Source organism: Lactuca saligna, chromosome 8 (genome assembly GCF_052625555.1).
Source record: "Lactuca saligna cultivar CGN05327 chromosome 8, ASM5262555v1, whole genome shotgun sequence".
Taxonomy (NCBI): Eukaryota; Viridiplantae; Streptophyta; class Magnoliopsida; order Asterales; family Asteraceae; genus Lactuca; species Lactuca saligna.
In genome coordinates this window covers 92,401,559-92,419,527 of record NC_136424.1, presented here as the reverse complement: position 1 = coordinate 92,419,527, position 17,969 = coordinate 92,401,559, and the positions used below count along the sequence as shown (strand labels likewise).

The following is a 17,969-nucleotide window of genomic DNA, read 5'->3' as shown; positions in this document are numbered from 1 at the left end:
GGATCACAAGAGTCTCCAACACATCTTGAACCAAAAGGAGCTGAACATGAGGCAACGAAGATGGGTTGAATTGCTAAACGATTATGAGTGTGAGATTAAGTACCACCCAGGCAAGGCCAACGTGGTAGCTGATGCATTAAGTCGGAAGGAGTACTCTAATCGCTGTATGAAAACTCTCTCGATAACCATTCAATCTCACCTGGCCACTCAAATTGCAGTAGTCCAGTCGGAGGCCATGAAGACAGAAAATAGAGCAAGCGAAGCATTGCGCGGAATGGAAAAGAACCTGGAGGCAAAGGAAAATAGAGTATACTATTTCATGAACCGTATTTGGGTCCCTAAACTGGGAGGGTTTAGAGATGTTGTTATGAAGGAAGCCCACAAGACGCGATACTCCATTCATCCCGGTTCTAATAAGATGTATTTGGATATTAAACAACGCTATTGGTGGCCTAACATGAAGGCGGAAATCGCGACCTACGTCAGTAAGTGCCTTACGTGCGCCAAAGTAAAGGTGGAATACCAGAAAACCTCAGGATTGTTACAGCAACCGGCAATCCCTGAGTGGAAATGGGAGGGGATATTTATGGATTTCGTGACCAAGCTACCCAAAACGCCAGATGGATTAGACACCATATGGGTAATAATCGACCGACTGACGAAATCTGCCCATTTCCTGCCAATTAAAGAATCTTACAAGATGGAGAGATTGACGCGTTTATACATTCGAGAGATCGTGAGACTCCACGGAATACCAACATCTATCATCTCGGATAGGGACAGTAGGTTCACGTCATGATTTTGGCAATCACTCCATAAGGCGATGGGAACAAACCTCGACATGAGCACCGCTTATCATCCACAAACGGATGGTCAAAGTGAGCGAACCATCCAAACGCTCGAAGACATGCTCCGCGCATGCGTGATAGACTTTGGGAAGTCTTGGGATACCCACCTACCCTTAGTCGAGTTCTCATATAACAATAGTTATCATTCGAGCATCAAGGTGGCTCCTTTCGAAGCACTGTACGGGCGTAAGTGTAGATCACCATTATGTTGGGCCGAGGTAGGTGACACCCAGCTAGCAAAAACACATACGTCGGACAAAGCACTAACGGGACCTGAGATCATTCGTGAAACCACGGAAAAGATCGTTCAAATTAGAGCTCGATTGCAAGCATCGCGTGACCGACAAAAGAGCTACGCTGATAAACGGTGAAATCCCTTAGAATTCCAGGTCGGTGATCGAGTACTGTTAAAAGTCTCGCCCTGGAAAGGAGTTATTCGTTTTGGGAAGCGGGGAAAACTAAATCCACGATACATTGGACCTTTCGAAATCGTCGCCCGAATTGGTCCGGTAGCATACAGACTGCAACTACCCACAGAGCTAAACGGTGTACACCCTGTGTTTCATGTCTCTAATCTGAAGAAGTGCCTATCAGATGAAACCCTTGTCATTCCTCTTGATAAAATTGAAATCAACGAGAATCTCCTGTTCATTGAAGAACCAATTAAAATCATGGACAGGGAGGTGAAGCGTACTAAGCAAAGTCGCATCCCGATCGTGAAAGTACGGTGGAACGCAAAGCGTGGGCCAGAATTCATGTGGGAACGCGAAGACCAAATGAAGCAAAAGTACCCTCACCTATTCTAGCATTCTCAAATCTAGCTTTCAAACAGAATTTCGGGACGAAATTCCCTCTAACGGGGGGATGATGTCACAACTAGAAATTTTGTGTCTTGTAATAACTATACTCAAGTAAATGTTGAAATCAAAAACTCAAGAGCATGTATGATGCTTACTCAATGGAAAACTAAACCCTAATTCACTACATCAAGCACTTGGAAACCCTAGAAGTTCTTGATTAGGTCCATTTTGGACTAGGACTTCCTTATTGGACCTAAATGGACAAATAAGCTTCCAATTTGACTATCATGGGCTTAGAACCCTTAAATGGGCTCTAATTGGACCCACATTTACTTATTTCAATATTTTGGGCCATATTGGGCCTAGAATGAAATGAATTAAAAGCTTTGATCCATGATTAACTTAAACTAGCCCAACCAAGTGTGAAGATCATATTATGTTTCTTTTAGATCAAAACTTATCCAACTTAACTTCTATATGGGCTTGAGGGCTTTAAAGCCCAAATCTTTCCTTTTTCCATCCAAACTCTCGGCCCAAGGCCCAAATCCAAGAAGAGGAGAGGAAGGGTTGACTAATGCATGCCACCTCTTTATTATATGGTGGTTATCCATGCATTACCCTCCAAACCTCCATGCCATCTCATTTCTCCATGCAACTCTATCTCTCTCTTTCCCTCTTCTTGTTCGGCCGAGAGTAGCACACACACACACACACACCTCACAAATTCTCTCTAGATTACTCAAGAAATCCTCCTTCCTCTCCACACAAAAATCTCAAAAATTAGGAGGCTTTCAAGAGGAAAATTCTCCACTAAAATCATCATCTAAGGTAAGGCTATACTTGGATCCATGCTTTGGACTCTTTCTTATTTTCAAAAATCTCTTCTTAACTCTCATGAAATCATAAACTTGTGTCTTAGAACTCCATAAACTCGAAATCTCCATCAAAGGGTGCTAGGGTCAAAAATCACCAAGTTTTCTTCCATCATTTCTTCAAAAACCGAATCAACATCCAAAGGTGAGCTTCATACCCCCTTATTTTCGGTTTTTATAAGTTTTTGTGGGGGAGAATACAAGCAAAGGTGTAGATCTATCATTATGTGTATGCTTTGTATGATTTCTATGCTTATATGTGTGTTTTGTATGATTATGATGTTACATCTAGTCATGAATCACTAAAAACCGAGATATATTTTATGTTAAATGATACTAGCATAAGATATACTATTACATACAAAGTATACCAAGAAAAATAGCTAGGTGGCTTAACAATACATACTTTGGGCTAAAATCTCATTTTTTTGACATAAAATGTTAAAAATACAAAGTTGAAGGGCCTAAAATGAAATATTTCGAAAGCTGATGGGTGAGATGAGTCAAAACAGTTTCCATAATGTATTTTCTGAAATTATACTCTTTTGGAGGATTAAAAATATAGATTTCATGCTTAATGGGCTAAATATGACAATTTCGGCCCAATAGGGCCCATTATGCGAAATTTTCTGTTTTGGAGGGCCAAAACTGTATTTTTCTGTAAAACAGTGGACTATTAGTGTTACAAGTACTTTTCAAAGGTTTAAAATGCTTTTCAAATTTAAAAAGGACCAAAGTTGCAAAAAATTTCCAATTGGGGCCAAAATTGTAAAAATTGCGAAAAAGAGGGGTTATAACCGAGAAAACTGCAATTTCAGGGACTTAAGCTGTTTTCAATGAAAAATATTAATTTCAATAATTTTTGGTGTTAAAATGTCAAGAAAAATGATTTAAGGACCAAACCGGAAAGTTATTTAATTAGAGGGTTGAAAAAGTAAATTTTACAAACAATGAGGGGCTGAAAACAGAAAACTTTCAAGGCTAATTCAATACATGCAACTTGATCGAATATTGGCACCGCGACTACCGACACAATACACAACAATACCAAAAATCGTTGTTAACGAATTGATTCGGTCTCGAATCAATAACAAATCCAAAACTACTAACACTACAACGCTCAATACACATATGGAACTCTCGGAACTCTATACTCTCGTGGAATTACTCAATACGTCGACGTACACTCCTTAGGCCCAAAAGTTTCAAATCATGCTTGTTGAGCCTAGCTAGCCCAATGACATGATCTTTAGGCCCAAAGGATACTTGCTTACATGTAGTTAGGTCTAATACGACTTAACCACGTGTAAAAGGACTTTCAATGACAAACGTGCTGTTGGTCCCCAAGGGTCCTTCGGTGCTGCTAGTAAAGTCGGGAACTCACGATTGCAGGATGGGCTTCGGGCCCTTCGCAATTGCAATGGTCTTGAACGACGTAGGGAAATACCGAGGGTTTCGTACCTTCACCTTTTCTCCTCGGTCGTGGGACTACACAAGTCCGGGAGGATTGAGTTGTGTGAATAAGTGCGAGTGACGCCTAAGGGATCGCTAGTACGGTTGTCAACTGGACGTTTTCATTAACGTACGTTACAACAATTCACCACCCACTGTATACTCAATGCCTCCGGAGCTCCACGAATACCTCAAACGTAACGGAAAAACAACACATAAACTAATTCAAGCAAAGTGATAGGAAAACTTCGGGTTTTCATAGGGTTTTCAACTAGTACACTTATGAACTACATGTCGAATTTCACCACTCGTACGCTTACATGTATAGAAAACAAACAAGCATACTCACGGATCTTCACATATTTTTACGCTATACTATTTTCAGAAAATATCGGATTTTCTGGTGGTTTTCAAAACAATACAAACATTGGATTTTAAACATTTCTTATGAACTCACCAACATTTCATATGTTGACGTTTTTCCAAAATACTTGTATTCTCAGGTAACAGATAAAGTGACGAAAGGATTGTACTCTATGATGTTTTGCGGTTGTTTAAGTAACAATGAACAATTTATTTTTTGCGCATGTAATATTTTAAGACAATGTAACGGATGTAAACGCTACCAGTTGTATTATTCCAACGCTTGGTGATGTATGATGTTATGTTTCATGTATATTCATTGTGATGGTATTCAATTGAGTCACAACAGCCCCCGGACGTTTCCGCCATCTGGTTCGGGGGTGTGACATCCTTAAACTAATACAAAACATGAATCTATTGACAATTATCTCTGAAATTGGATTAGCATGAACATTACCACATCTAAATAGGTTTACAACTCAAAAACATCTTAGGGTAATGTTCCTAGTCCAATTCCAACCAAAAAACACGAAGATATCCTGTTTGGAGGCCAAACTCGTCGAGTTCTTCATGGAACTCGTCGAGTTCATGCTCTAATACATGAACTCGTCGAGTTTTCTACCTGAACTTGTCGAGTTTTAGGCCCTGACAGATTCTTGGCTTCGAAAAATCTATTTGCATCAAGTATAAGAGAAAGCAAGCCTAGGCTCTGATACCACTGATGGGTTTTGAGCATTCTAACACTTCTAAGTGTACATGCAACCCTAAATACCTTGGATCTATGTTTTCTCTAATATACATGCAAATATGAACTTTCCAAGGTATTCATCCTAACTAGCATAATAACATTGATTCATATGAATATATCAAGTTAGAATTACATACCTCTTTGATGTAGAATGTATTCATGAAGTTTGAGTGCCTAGTGCCCCAACTGTGACACCTCAAATGGTTCACACAACACCAAATGCACATGTAATGACTTGAGAGAAATGGAACACTTCATAAAATCGGTTATCTCTTTTCCTCACACATAGTGGCCAATTTTCTCCAAGAATAAGATCATTATATAGTTAGCGTTACACCATGTAAACCTTAATTGTCATGGCCTTTCATTTCCATGATCCATGGGTACAAATACACCATGGAGCATCAATGGAGCATCTTATGGGTTTTAGCCCAACTTGACAATCCATGGAGCATTAGCCCACTATATAAGTATGGATGATTCACACAATCAACCCATATATTTAATTAGTCATCTTTTGATCACTTAATTAATCTAGATTAATTATTGATCAATACTAATTAAATAATCTTATTAATATAATAGAACTTATAATATATTAACAAACCTTAAGTGTTATTTCTCTCATTTTAGTCTATCCAAATGCATGATGCCATGCAACCCAAATGGACCATGCCGGGTTGGTTCAAGTGTTACCAATTACAGTTATGGACTTAGACATTAATCCAACAGCTTATCGGTTGGAGCTGCCTGCAAAGTTGAGCCAGATTCATAACACCTTCGATGTATCCCAGTTGAGGAAACATGTAGCCGATGAGACAGAAGTGGTCCCTTTAGAGGACATCCAGGTTGATGAATGCCTGAACTACATTGAGAAGCCGATAACAATCTTGGATAGGAAGGTGAAGGTCTTGAGGAATAAAGAGGTGATCTTGGTTCAATTTCAGTGGAAACATCGGAAGGGATCGGAATATACTTGGGAGCCGGAGTCCGAGATGTGGGAGTAGTACCCGGAGTTGTTTCCAGAAGATGACTTCGAGTGTGAAGTCTGATTCTAGTGGGGGAGAATTGTAACATCCCGACTCCCAGGCATAATATTTAATTAATTTGCATTCTTGATGTCATAGCAACTCGATGAGTTGGATGTCACAACTCACCGATTTGAGAATTTAATGGCAGCGTGATTTTTAGAGTCTACTCGATGAGTTGGAGGACCCCAACTCGACGAGTAGGAGCTGTGTGAAAACCCTAATTTTAAGGGTTTGTGTCCTATTTAAGGGACCTTAAGCCTTCATTTCCGCCTCCCTTGTCACTTTAACACCTTGAGAGAAACCTAAACGAGATGGTATCATCTATGAGAGAAAGAGAGACTAAAAGTGAGTGATTTGGGTCATTCTTGGAAGGAGATAGAAGAGCATAAGGCTTGGAATGAGAAGAAGCCTCTGGATCTCGTGTTCTTTCAGTGCAAGCTACTTTTTGGAGGTAAAAAGCTATCACCTTGATCATTGTTTGGTTAGATCTCTTTTTAGGGAGTTTATAGCCTTTTCCACCTTCCTTTTTTAGCCTTTGAGTCATTCGAGCATGACATGGAGTTGAAACTCCAGATCTGGACAGTATGATGTCCCTTGAGCATAAAGATCAAAGCTTTATCAAGCTATTGGCCAAGCTCCAAACACTAAATCTTATATAGAGATTTGTCGTGGCATTTTGAGCCCTAGATGCCATGCATGGACGTAAAGCTTGCAACTTTACGTGGTATTTCAACCTTAGGAGGCTAGATCTAGAGTTTGAGATCCTTTTTTGTCTTAGAATCGTCTGAATGAGAATCTTTCTAGAGGGACTCGATGAGTCGGTTAGGGTTTTCCCCGATAGTCTGGACGTGCTACAACTCGATGAGTTGATGAGACAACTCGACGAGTTGAGTTGGATTTTTCCGACACTTCAGAGAAAACAAAGGAACTCGACGAATCGCATAAATGCACTCGACGAGTTGGATCAACATGGACTATTGACTCGGGTGTTGACTTCTATTGACTTTTTGGGTTTGGTCAAGTCATTAGTAAGGAGACCATGGAGAGGTAAAATAGTCTTTCACCATTTCCGAGAGTGATGAAAAGGTTAGCCTAACTTTGTAAGAGTTGTGATTATAAAGTGTTAATTAGAGATAATTATATTATGTAGGCGGAGTCTAGACTGTTCGTGGGGGTACTAGATATGCTTGCTTACATACGAGGTGATTCTTCTCACTATACGTACCTGAGTGGTAATACTGTGATCGGAGGGTCTTATTTGAGTTATCGACTAGAGGGTCCTATGTGCTTATACTGAGTTATGTCATATTATACATTTTGTCTTTGTGATATATGCCATATTATTCTGTGCCCTACTGAGTTAGGACCGGAGGGTCTTCACTGAGATACAGGAATGGTGGGTCCAACCCGAGCTGTGAGACTGTAGGGTCTTCACAGAGACACATGACCGGAGGGTCCACACCGATCCGTGAGATTGGAGGGTCCTCACCGAGACGCATGACCGGAGGGTCTATGTCAAGCTATAGCCATGAGAGGCTTATTATTTGTGTATGTGGTATTTTGGGGAGCTCACTAAGCTTCGTGCTTAATGTGTTGTGTGATATGTATTTTAGGTACTTCTCAGGATCGCGGGAAGGCGCCGGCTTGATTGTACACATCTGTTCGAGATTATGTTTGAGGATTCTGGGATATTATCAGTTATTTTGTTGATTTGTGTTTTGAAAATTGATACATTAGTGGTTTTTGGGAATTGTGATATTGAGTTTTATGTGGTTTAAAAATGAAAATTTTGTTTGAAAATTTAGAGTGTTACAGCTTCGCCTTAACACCTCTTCAAAAGACATAAAAGTATATAACACTAAGTCTTAGTCTAATTTCATATTTTTTGTGACTATGATAATGATAGTCTAGATTCCTCAATAATCCTAATGTCTACATGAATATCAATCAAATAAAGAATAATCAGGTAGGATTAGATCTGAGGTAGGGCCCATTTGGTATATAAAGTATACTATTTGGAAATTTCACTTTAAACAACTCACTATATCTATAATGTCCCAAAATTCAAGACCAAAAAATCTATTTTAATAATAATAAAACCACTATCCAAAACCTAATCATAAAACTATTGTATAAGATGTCTAAGTCTATAACTATATTTGGTATGTACTTGACCCGATTTGGTATGGTCCATTTGGGTTGTATGGCATCAGAACAAATTGGATAGACTCTTGTGAGAAGAGGATATTTGTGGTTTATTAATATATTATAATTTCTAATATATTAATAGGAATTATTAAATTAGTATTGATCAAGAATTAGTTTGGAATTAATTTTGTGATCAAAAGAGACTAATTAAATAAATCAGGATTGATTTGGTAAATCATTCATTCTTATATAGTGGACTTATAATCCATAGTTCTTCATGATGAGTTAAACCCATGTGGTTACCCATGGATACTCCATAGAGGTTAAAACCCATTGATCTTGAGGAATGTGGAAAGTCATGAGTTACAATGTGTAACCCTAATATGCACAATATATAAAGAAGCCTCATGTTAGAAAATTAGCAGCTAAGTGATTCTAGTGAGGGCTAGCCGATTTTGGTGCTTAATTTTCTTCTCTCAAGTTATTCCTTTTGTTGGTGGTGTTGTGTGAAGCATTTGAGGCATCATATTTCGGGTGCTAGGCTCACAAGGTCTTAAGGAATCCAGGCTACATGAAAGGTATGTCATTCTACTTGTTTTTTGTAATACATATACCTCATAATATGCTAGTTAGGATGAAAGCCTTGGAAAATGAAAGTTTGCATGTATAATAGAGAAAACATAGATACAAGGTTTCTAGGGTTGCATGTACACCATAGGAGTGTTAGAATGCTCAAAACCCCTAGTGGTATCATAGCATAGGCTTGTTTTCAAGTATACTTGATGCAAATTGCTTAAAAAATCAATATTTTTGCTCACTGTTTAGCGAACTCGCTGAGTCCATGGGGGGACTTGACGAGTCCATGTGAAATCTCATCCAACTCGTCGAGTTGGTTCATGCACTCGACAAGTCGGAGTCCCTAAGTGCAGAATTTCGAGTTTTATTGTTGGAACTGGACTATGATCATTACCCTAAATTGTTTTTACATTGTTAAACCTATTTTTGATGTGGTAATGATTGTGCTTATCCAATTTCAATGATAATTGTCAAAGTTTCATGTTTTATATTAAGTTCATATGATACTTGAAAACTGTTGATTTGAATTATGCATGCTTATGGGTTTGTTAGATCATAGAAACTATTTGACATGCATGTTAGTGTAATTGTTGATCTAAATGCTTTTTATTGGACTTCATAACTTGTCCTCAAGTTATGGAATTCCAAAAGTCTTTTCCATTAAAATCATTAAAACTCATAAGTAATAGAAATGAAAGGTTTTGAATAGTTTCAAAACTTGCTCTCAAGTTTTGGAATTTGTAAAGTCACTTTAGAAACTTTAATTCCAAACCCTAGAATTTTAAAAGTTTAAAATTATAACCTTATACTATTATAGTATTATAAGTTAATATATATATATATATATATATGTGTGTGTGTGTGTGTGTGTGTATAATATCAAGTCAGTCTTACCGTTAGTAGGCCTCATTCACGAAACCAGACTATAAGGGGGTATAAGGTGTTGCCTATAAAATAACAGCTTAATGGGTGTCCACTCTCACCCACCGCTTCCTTGACTAGTGGAGGGTCGTTAGTCGAATGGGTAGGACAAAGACTATAATTTTCATTAAAAAAGTATAATGATAAATATAAAGTAACTAAACTTTTTATAAATTCCCAATCTTAGTTACTTTAGGGAAATGTGAAATTGTTGCTAACCTATGAAATTACAATTTGCACCTTGCTAAAGTCGTTAGTGGAGCGTGTGTGGTTAACTGACACACTAACTTGGACTTAACAAGGACCGCAAAGGGTGACTTAAGGTTTATCATAGATCGGTGGAGCATGTATGGTTAACCGGAACATCGATTAGGTGATAAAATTAAGGGTACCAAGTTAATTTGCATGGTTATTCACACCTTGTTTGTGATCCTTGGTATCCGAGTCACAAACTTGAAGGGCATTATCTAGATTTAAACATGCCATTGAATTGTTCAATGAATCTGAAAAGATCTAGGAGTTTTAATCCAATTAAAACCTAATAATCTATTTCGTTTTTCGTGGTGGAAATTGGTAAATCTTCATTTACCTACCTTCAAATATTTTATAGCTTGGATTACGATATCCCTCTTCCAAGTTATAAAATATTGTGTTAGGTCCTAGCATTAATATTTCATTTGGGTGTTTTATTAAGGATTCTATATATAATCTTAACTTGTCTTTCTTCCTTTTCAGATGTCTTCCAATCATGTTGCTTCTGGTTTAAACCCTACCGACTCCTTCTCTCTCATGAACCTTTGTGGGAGAGTCATCTTTGATGTAAATAATTTTAATGATTGGATTAGGAACATAAGGATGGTCACTCGTTATGAGGACACGAAATATGTCCTCGACAAGGAGCTTAAGATCATCGATGAGTCGTCTGCCACTCCTGAGGAGATTGCTGAGTACACTAGCCATGAGAAGGATGCCACTAAGGTGTCTTGTATCATGTTGGCTACCATGACAGCAAAACTACATAAATCCTATGAAGATTTCTACTCTTATGAGATGCACAAGGACCTGATTGAAGAATACCATCAGAGTGCTCGTCTGGAAAGGTATGAAATCATTACCTCCATGATAACGACAAAAATGAAGGATGAAGAGTCCATCACAGGCCACCTGCAGAAAATGCAAAGATTCGTGGTCCATTTTCTAAAGTTAAATGTGAACTTTGATGATGAGTTAGCAATAGATATCATTCTACACTCCTTACCCTCCTGTTATGACCAGTTCCGCATGACCTATCATATGAACAAGGAGGAGGTCACTCTTAGCAAACTTCATGGACTTTTGAGGACTACTGAAAGTAGTCTCAAAGGTAAGAATGTTGTTCCCACTCCTACTACCGCCCATGTTCTTGCACTCAGGCAAGGTAAAGGGAAAAAGAGGAAGACCCCTTCGAAGGGTACCAAGGGAAAGTCTCTTGATGGCTCCTCTTCGAGTGGAACCAAAGGCGATTCTGCCACTCCATCTTCCAACCCGAAGGATGCACAATGCTTCTACTGTTAGGGAAAAGGCACTGGAAGCAAAGTTGCCCCAAGTACTTGCAGGATGTTAAGGATGGGAAAGTTAAACCCACCCATGGTGTGGAATTATTTCACAACTGACACATCCTATGAAACCAGAGCTGAATGGTGTGGCTGAGAGGTGCAGTCGGACCTTGTTGGACATGGTTCGTTCCATGATGAGTCGATCTTCCTTGCCAATCTCATTATCGGGGTATGCCTTAGAGATTGCCGCCCATATCCTTAATCTAGTCCCTACCAAAAAGGTTGCCAAAACACCTCACGAGATGTAGACTAGGAAAGTTCCCACTTTAGACCACATCAAGATTTGGGGTTGCGAGGCTTTCGTGAGACGCGAGACTCACGACAAGCTCGAACGTCGAAGAGAGCAGTGTATTTTTATCGACTACCTACATAAATACTTTGGTTATCTCTTCTCCACACTAAGTGACAATGTTGTCTTCGTGTCGAGGAGAGGAGTCTTTTGTGAGAGAGAATTCATAAGCCAAGGAAACGATAGGATGCAAATTGACCTTGAAGAAATTCAAGAGTCAAATGGTGAAGGAACCTCAAACACTAGCAGTCAACCTGAGGAGGAAACTCCTGTTGAGCCGATTGATGAGTCCGTACCTCTGAGGCGTTCCACAAGTGTTAGGAACACACCTAATTATTATTATGGTTTCCATATTACTACAGAAGGTGATGCATTTATCAGTGATAGTACACTGATAAATTTGGATGAACCTAACAACTTCAAGGAAACCATGACAGACCCTGAATCTGCCAAATGGAAAGAGGCTATGGACAATGAAATTTAGTGTATGTATGACAATCAAGTTTGGAACTTGGTTGACAATGTACTGGGTCGTAAGACAGTCGGGTGCAAATGGATTTTCAAGAAGATGACAGACATGGATGAGAATGCACACACTTATAAAGCGCGATTGGTTGCGAAGGGCTTTACTCAAACCCCAAGAGTTAACTATGATGAGACCTTCTCACCAGTAGCGAAGATTAAGTCTATTCCCTTATGCTAGATATTGCTGCATTTCATGATTATGAAATATGACAAATGGATGTCAAAACCGCTTTCCTTAATGGAAAGTTAGCTGAGGATGTTAACATGAGTCAGTTAGAGGGTTTTTTCGATGCAAAATACCCTAATAGAGTGTGTAAGCTTGAGAAATCTATCTATGGATTAAAACAAACATCTCACAGATGGAATCTTTGTTTCGATGAGAAAGTCAAAGAGTTTGGCTTTTCGAGGAGCGAGGATGAGTCTTGTGTATATGTTAAGGATTGTGGGAGTATAGTTAGCTTTTTGGTATTGTATGTGGATGACATACTACTCATAGGAAATGACATCCCAACCCTGCAGGAGGTTAAGTCCTTGCTTGGTAAGTGTTTCACTATGAAGGACCTTGGAGAAGTTGCCTATATCCTAGGGATAAGGATATTGAGAGACGTGAGTAAGAGACTAATTGGACTTAGCCAAAGCACCTACTTGGATAAGGTGCTTAATAGGTTCAGCATGCATGATTCCAAGAAAGGTGACTTACCGATCTAGAGTATCGCCAAACTGAGTAAGACTCAGAGCCTGAGTACAGAGATTGAGATAACTGTATAAGCTATAAAGGAGCCTATCGAGATTTTCAACGATAACGAGAGTGTAGTTGCCATAGCCAAGGAACCAAGGGATCACGACAGATCCAGATACATCGACTGAAAATACCACTTCATTAGATATCGAATCGAAGAACTCCTCGTAACAAAGAGGATATCATCAGATGAAAAACCAACAGATCCCCTCAGGAAGGAACTCCTCGTGATAAAGAGGGTTGGTAACAAAATATGTAAAACTCAAAAAAAACATATTACATTTTGAGTCATTATGGCAAAGATATAAGTCATTTCCCCGTTTTTACTACAGCTATTGACTTGTTGTTTGTCTGTTTGTAAGCCGTAACGCCATCAATCAACGCAGTAAATGAGCTTGACTGACTACCGCCTACAGCCGGTCGATTCAGTCTTTTGGACCGTACTCCGAGTCCACTCGGTGCGACCTCAATTCCAGAACCTTCCTGATTTAGTGAGCCGTGTTGGTGGAGGATTTGGGATAAAGTCAATTGTCGTACGTACAGATGTGCTTCCCATTTCTATTCCCCGTAGAAATATCGTCTTTTCTCTCTATCTACAACTCTACCTGACGTCCACAAAACGCAACTGTTTCAAGGTAAACCCTAGATTTGCTCTTGATTAATCATGTGTTCACTTCTTAATCTTGCTGTGTTTTGAGCTGAAACTATAACGGAATCAATCAATTGGAATTCACTTTTTAATTTACGAATTTGGGAATTTTCATTTCCATTTAGGGTTTTCTTTCTCCAATTCTGTTGATCTCCTTGGTTGTTCCATGTGCTTTTCGGATGTTCTTATGATCGGTTTGTTTAAAATTTTAATTTCGAATGATACAGACTATCTAGATTTGTCCAAATTCTTCTTATTTTATCTGTCATGCCATTATTTTATTTATTTCCGATCAATAGATTGGAGAGAGAGAGAGAGAGAGAGAGAGAGAGAGAGAGAGAGAGAGAGGATTATACCCTGCAAATTGTATTATTTTCGTCTTTTTACTCTGTATATCTTTTCGATGATGCTTATGTTCTTGATGTTGCTGCCTCATGTGAGACAACTCATACTACTTCTTTATTTTTTATTTCTCTTTTTGGGTTATCGTTTCTAGAAATCTGTTGAAAACTTCACCTAATTACTTGTCGTTTCTTGATCTCGATGTAGGTAGTACGAAAAGTTCAGATTCACTGAGGGTGCCTTCATGCTTATTGAAGCTCAGTTTAAATTCACCGCTTTCGTTGGATCTCGCTGAAGGCTAGATGGTCATGGAGTCGCGTTTTCACGAAAACCTCGATTACATCAGTGGTTTCTCACTGGACGATGAGAACACCTTGCCAAACTTTGATCAATTTACAAACCATACCACTGGATACAGATTCAGAGACGAACCTTTGGATCTCAGCTTCTTAGATGTTCCTCCTGCACTCAACAATGATCTCCCCACTGTAAATTCGTCCTCACAACAAGATTCTCCCGATTTGGTTACAGATTTTCTAAACCAGTTTCTCATGGAGGAGAACATGGAGAACAACAACACACAAGGTATGTTCCACGATCCTGTAACTCTCCAAGCCTTTGAAAATTCTTTCTATGAAGACCTCAGTGAGAAACACCCACCTCAGCCACCACCCTCCGTTATCGTTAACTTCAACCTGAATCCTGAAAGCCCAGAAGAGATCTCCGGCGCATACAGTACACACAGCAGCACAAGCGGTGGTGATTTATTCGAGATCAAATCCTCTCTCACACAACCCCAATTACCTGATTCCCCTCCTTTTAGGCCCACCATTAACGCAACAGATTCGATGATAAACGCACACATGGCCCAAAACATATTCACCGATCAAGAATCTATCTTACAGTACAAAAAAGGAATGGAAGAAGCCAGTAAATTTCTCCCTCCTATCAAACCTCTAATTATCGATTTGGATAAATACAACTTACCATCAAAAGATCCACCAAAGGTTATAGTAAAACTGGAAAATATCGAACCTCATAATTTCAGCTCCAATTCCAATTCCAGTTCACCAGATGGGTTTCGTGCAAGAAAACATCACCATTTAGAAGACAACGATTATGAAGACGAAAGAAGTAGCAAACACAGACCCTCATCTGCTGTTTGTGAAGAAGAAGAAGCTCAATTATCTGCAATGTTTGATAGAATTCTTCTTTGTGCTAATGTTAATTCAAAACCCGACACCTTCCCTGATTGTCACTTAACTAGTTTACCACCACTCGCTTACAATTCATGGAACGCCTCTTCTTGGAGATCAGAAACTAATGACAGTTTTGACATCAGAACTTTACTAATCAACTGTGCACAATCAATAGCTTCAGACGATTTTAGAGTCGCAACCCAACAACTGAATCAAATAAGACGACACGCATCACCTTCCGGAAACCCCGCACAAAGGTTAGCCCATGTTTTCGCACATGGTCTCGAAGCACGCTTATCTGGCACTGGGTCCCACTCTCGAAAATCCTTAAAAATCTCAGCTGCTGACAAGCTAAAAGCTTTCCAAGCTTACGTAACCACCTGCCCTTTTAAAAAAAACGAAGTCTACTTTGCTAATAGAACGATCTATGAAGCTGCATTGACTTCTTCAACTCTTCATATTGTGGATTTTGGAATTGGGTATGGTTTTCAATGGCCGATTCTAATCAAACAGCTGGGGGACAGACGCGGCGGCCCACCGAAACTGAGAATCACCGGAATTGACCGCCCGGAGGCCGGTTTCCGGCCGGCGGAGCGCGTGGAGGAGACCGGGCGGCGGTTGGCGGGTTACTGCCGCCGGTTTAACGTCCCGTTTGAGTATAATTCAATCGCGATACAAAACTGGGAAACGATAAAGGTTGAGGATTTCAAGGTTGAAAGAAACGAGTTTCTTGCGGTGAACGCGCTCACGTGTTTTGAAAAATTACTTGATGAGAGTGTGATCGCGGATAATAATCCGAGGGATTTGGTTTTGAAGATGATTCGGGAGTTGAGACCGGATGTTTTTATACATTCGGTTGTGAACGGGACTTACAATGCACCTTTTTTTGTTACGCGTTTTAAAGAAGCGCTTTTTCATTATTCGGGTTTGTTTGATATGTTTGATGCGACATTGGATCGTGGGGATGCGCGGAGGCGGGATTATGAGAGGGAGTATTGTGGGAATGAAGCAGTTAATGTGATTGCGTGTGAAGGGCGTGAGAGGGTGGAGAGGGCCGAGACTTATAAGCAGTGGCAGGTCAGGAACATGAGGGCGGGATTTAAGGCGAAAAGGATCGATCCTGACCTTGTTTCACAGATGAAAAGTAAGGTGAAAGCCGGGTATCATAAGGATTTTGTGTTTCATGAAGATGAGATTTGGATGCTACAGGGATGGAAAGGGAGGATTCTGTGTGGGATTTCGTGTTGGGTATCAGCATAGAAGGGTGATGTACTGATATTAGGTGATGTAGATTTAGATATAGGTTGCTTTTCTAAAACCTTTTGCGTAATTGGGTGTCGGGAGTATATTATGAGTTTTAATTTTAATTATTTAGGGTGCAAAAAAAAGGTATAGATCATGGTCTTTTATGTAAGTTTCAAGATGAATGGAGTTGGTGTTATATATGTATTTGGAAGTGCGTCTTTCTTGCCTCCCTCATTCGACCTTGAATGTGTTGTATATTCATCTTATACTACCCTCGCAAATAAGTAGTAACTTGTGTATATTGTTATGAATAATTGATCAAATTTGTAATTGCTTACTAATTTGATGGTACCTTCATATTTTGAAGGATAACTACCTCTTCACCTCTTCTCTTCATGTATTATGTATTTATGTAGTATAATATATAAAATATACAACTTTAATATGATTTTGTAAAGTGACCAATTCTCTCCAAGTATTCTTCGATTTCTCAACTTGGTTTTTAGTTTAATTTGTTAATCTTGTATCGATTATACTAAATTTATAGGGATATTCACAAAATGACCAATTTTTCTAATCTTGTTATAACATTTAGACTACTTTCGAAGGCTACCAAGCAGTGATCGACAACCGGTCTTACGGAGTGGCTGGTCTCTAAGCTCTTGCTACGCTCCCTATGAAGAAGAGAACATGGCCCCCTAGTGCTTGCTAGGGGGCTCGCTAAGCCCAAGTCATTAGTTGTTTGGTGCAAGGAAAGAGAAATGATTGTTGGATTGTGATTAGTCCGATTGTATTTGACAAGATTGTTAAAATGGTTGACTGATTTTAATGCAAAGACTTAAATTGTCAAATAATGTTCCACCGTCTCACAATTTAATTAAAAAAATTGTTTTTAATAAAATTCAAAATATTCAACTACTATAAATTAAATCACACAAAATATCATCATCTACCTCGTATACTCTTTCAATTTACCAAAGAAAAATGTATTCATCTTACCCAAACAAAACCCTAAGAAACAACAAAAATAAATCTTCAAACTTTCCACTATTAAACCTTCTACTTCGAAATACTCAATCACCAAACCTTCCATCCCCAAATTTTCCATCACCATAATGTTATTGACCTTCATTTGATCAACCCATTCACTCACCTCCTAGCTACTACTTTCCCTCTATGGCTCCACAAATGTATCAATTCAATATGTATGCTTCTCAACCCATGCACTTCTACCAAAACCAATCCCAACCAATACCTCGTCCAAATTTGGATTTTGATCCGTTTGAGACAGTTCAAGAAACTCCATTCTTTTCATAACCTCAACCCCAAAGTAATTTTGAATGCCAACCACGTCGCCTTCTCGACGAGTCAATCGATTCCTTCGATGAAGGACCCGTTAAAGAGTCATTTCAAGAGCTCTAAGCAAAGGGAAAAGGGAAGGCTCAATACATAGGGTGGACGGATGATGAAGAGAGGGAACTAGCGCAAGCATGGCTAGATTAGTCGGAGGATCTGGCGATGGGTGACGACCAAGATTCGACAACCTTCAAAGCTAGATTTTGGCATAATTTATGTCACAGAATGAAAAAGCAGTGCCACAATTCTGGTACACTTTACTCAAAAAGGA

General features: G+C 39.1%; 1 pseudogene across 1 annotated transcript; it reads left to right on the top strand.

Annotated features, from left to right (window-relative positions):
- The first annotated feature begins 13,405 nt into the window (after nucleotides 1-13,405).
- Nucleotides 13,406-16,738, top strand: LOC145008819 (scarecrow-like protein 34 pseudogene; annotated as a pseudogene). The gene is made up of 2 exons (XR_013663642.1): nucleotides 13,406-13,542; nucleotides 14,106-16,738. The product of XR_013663642.1 is annotated as a scarecrow-like protein 34 pseudogene (transcript).
- The last annotated feature ends 1,231 nt before the right edge of the window (nucleotides 16,739-17,969 follow it).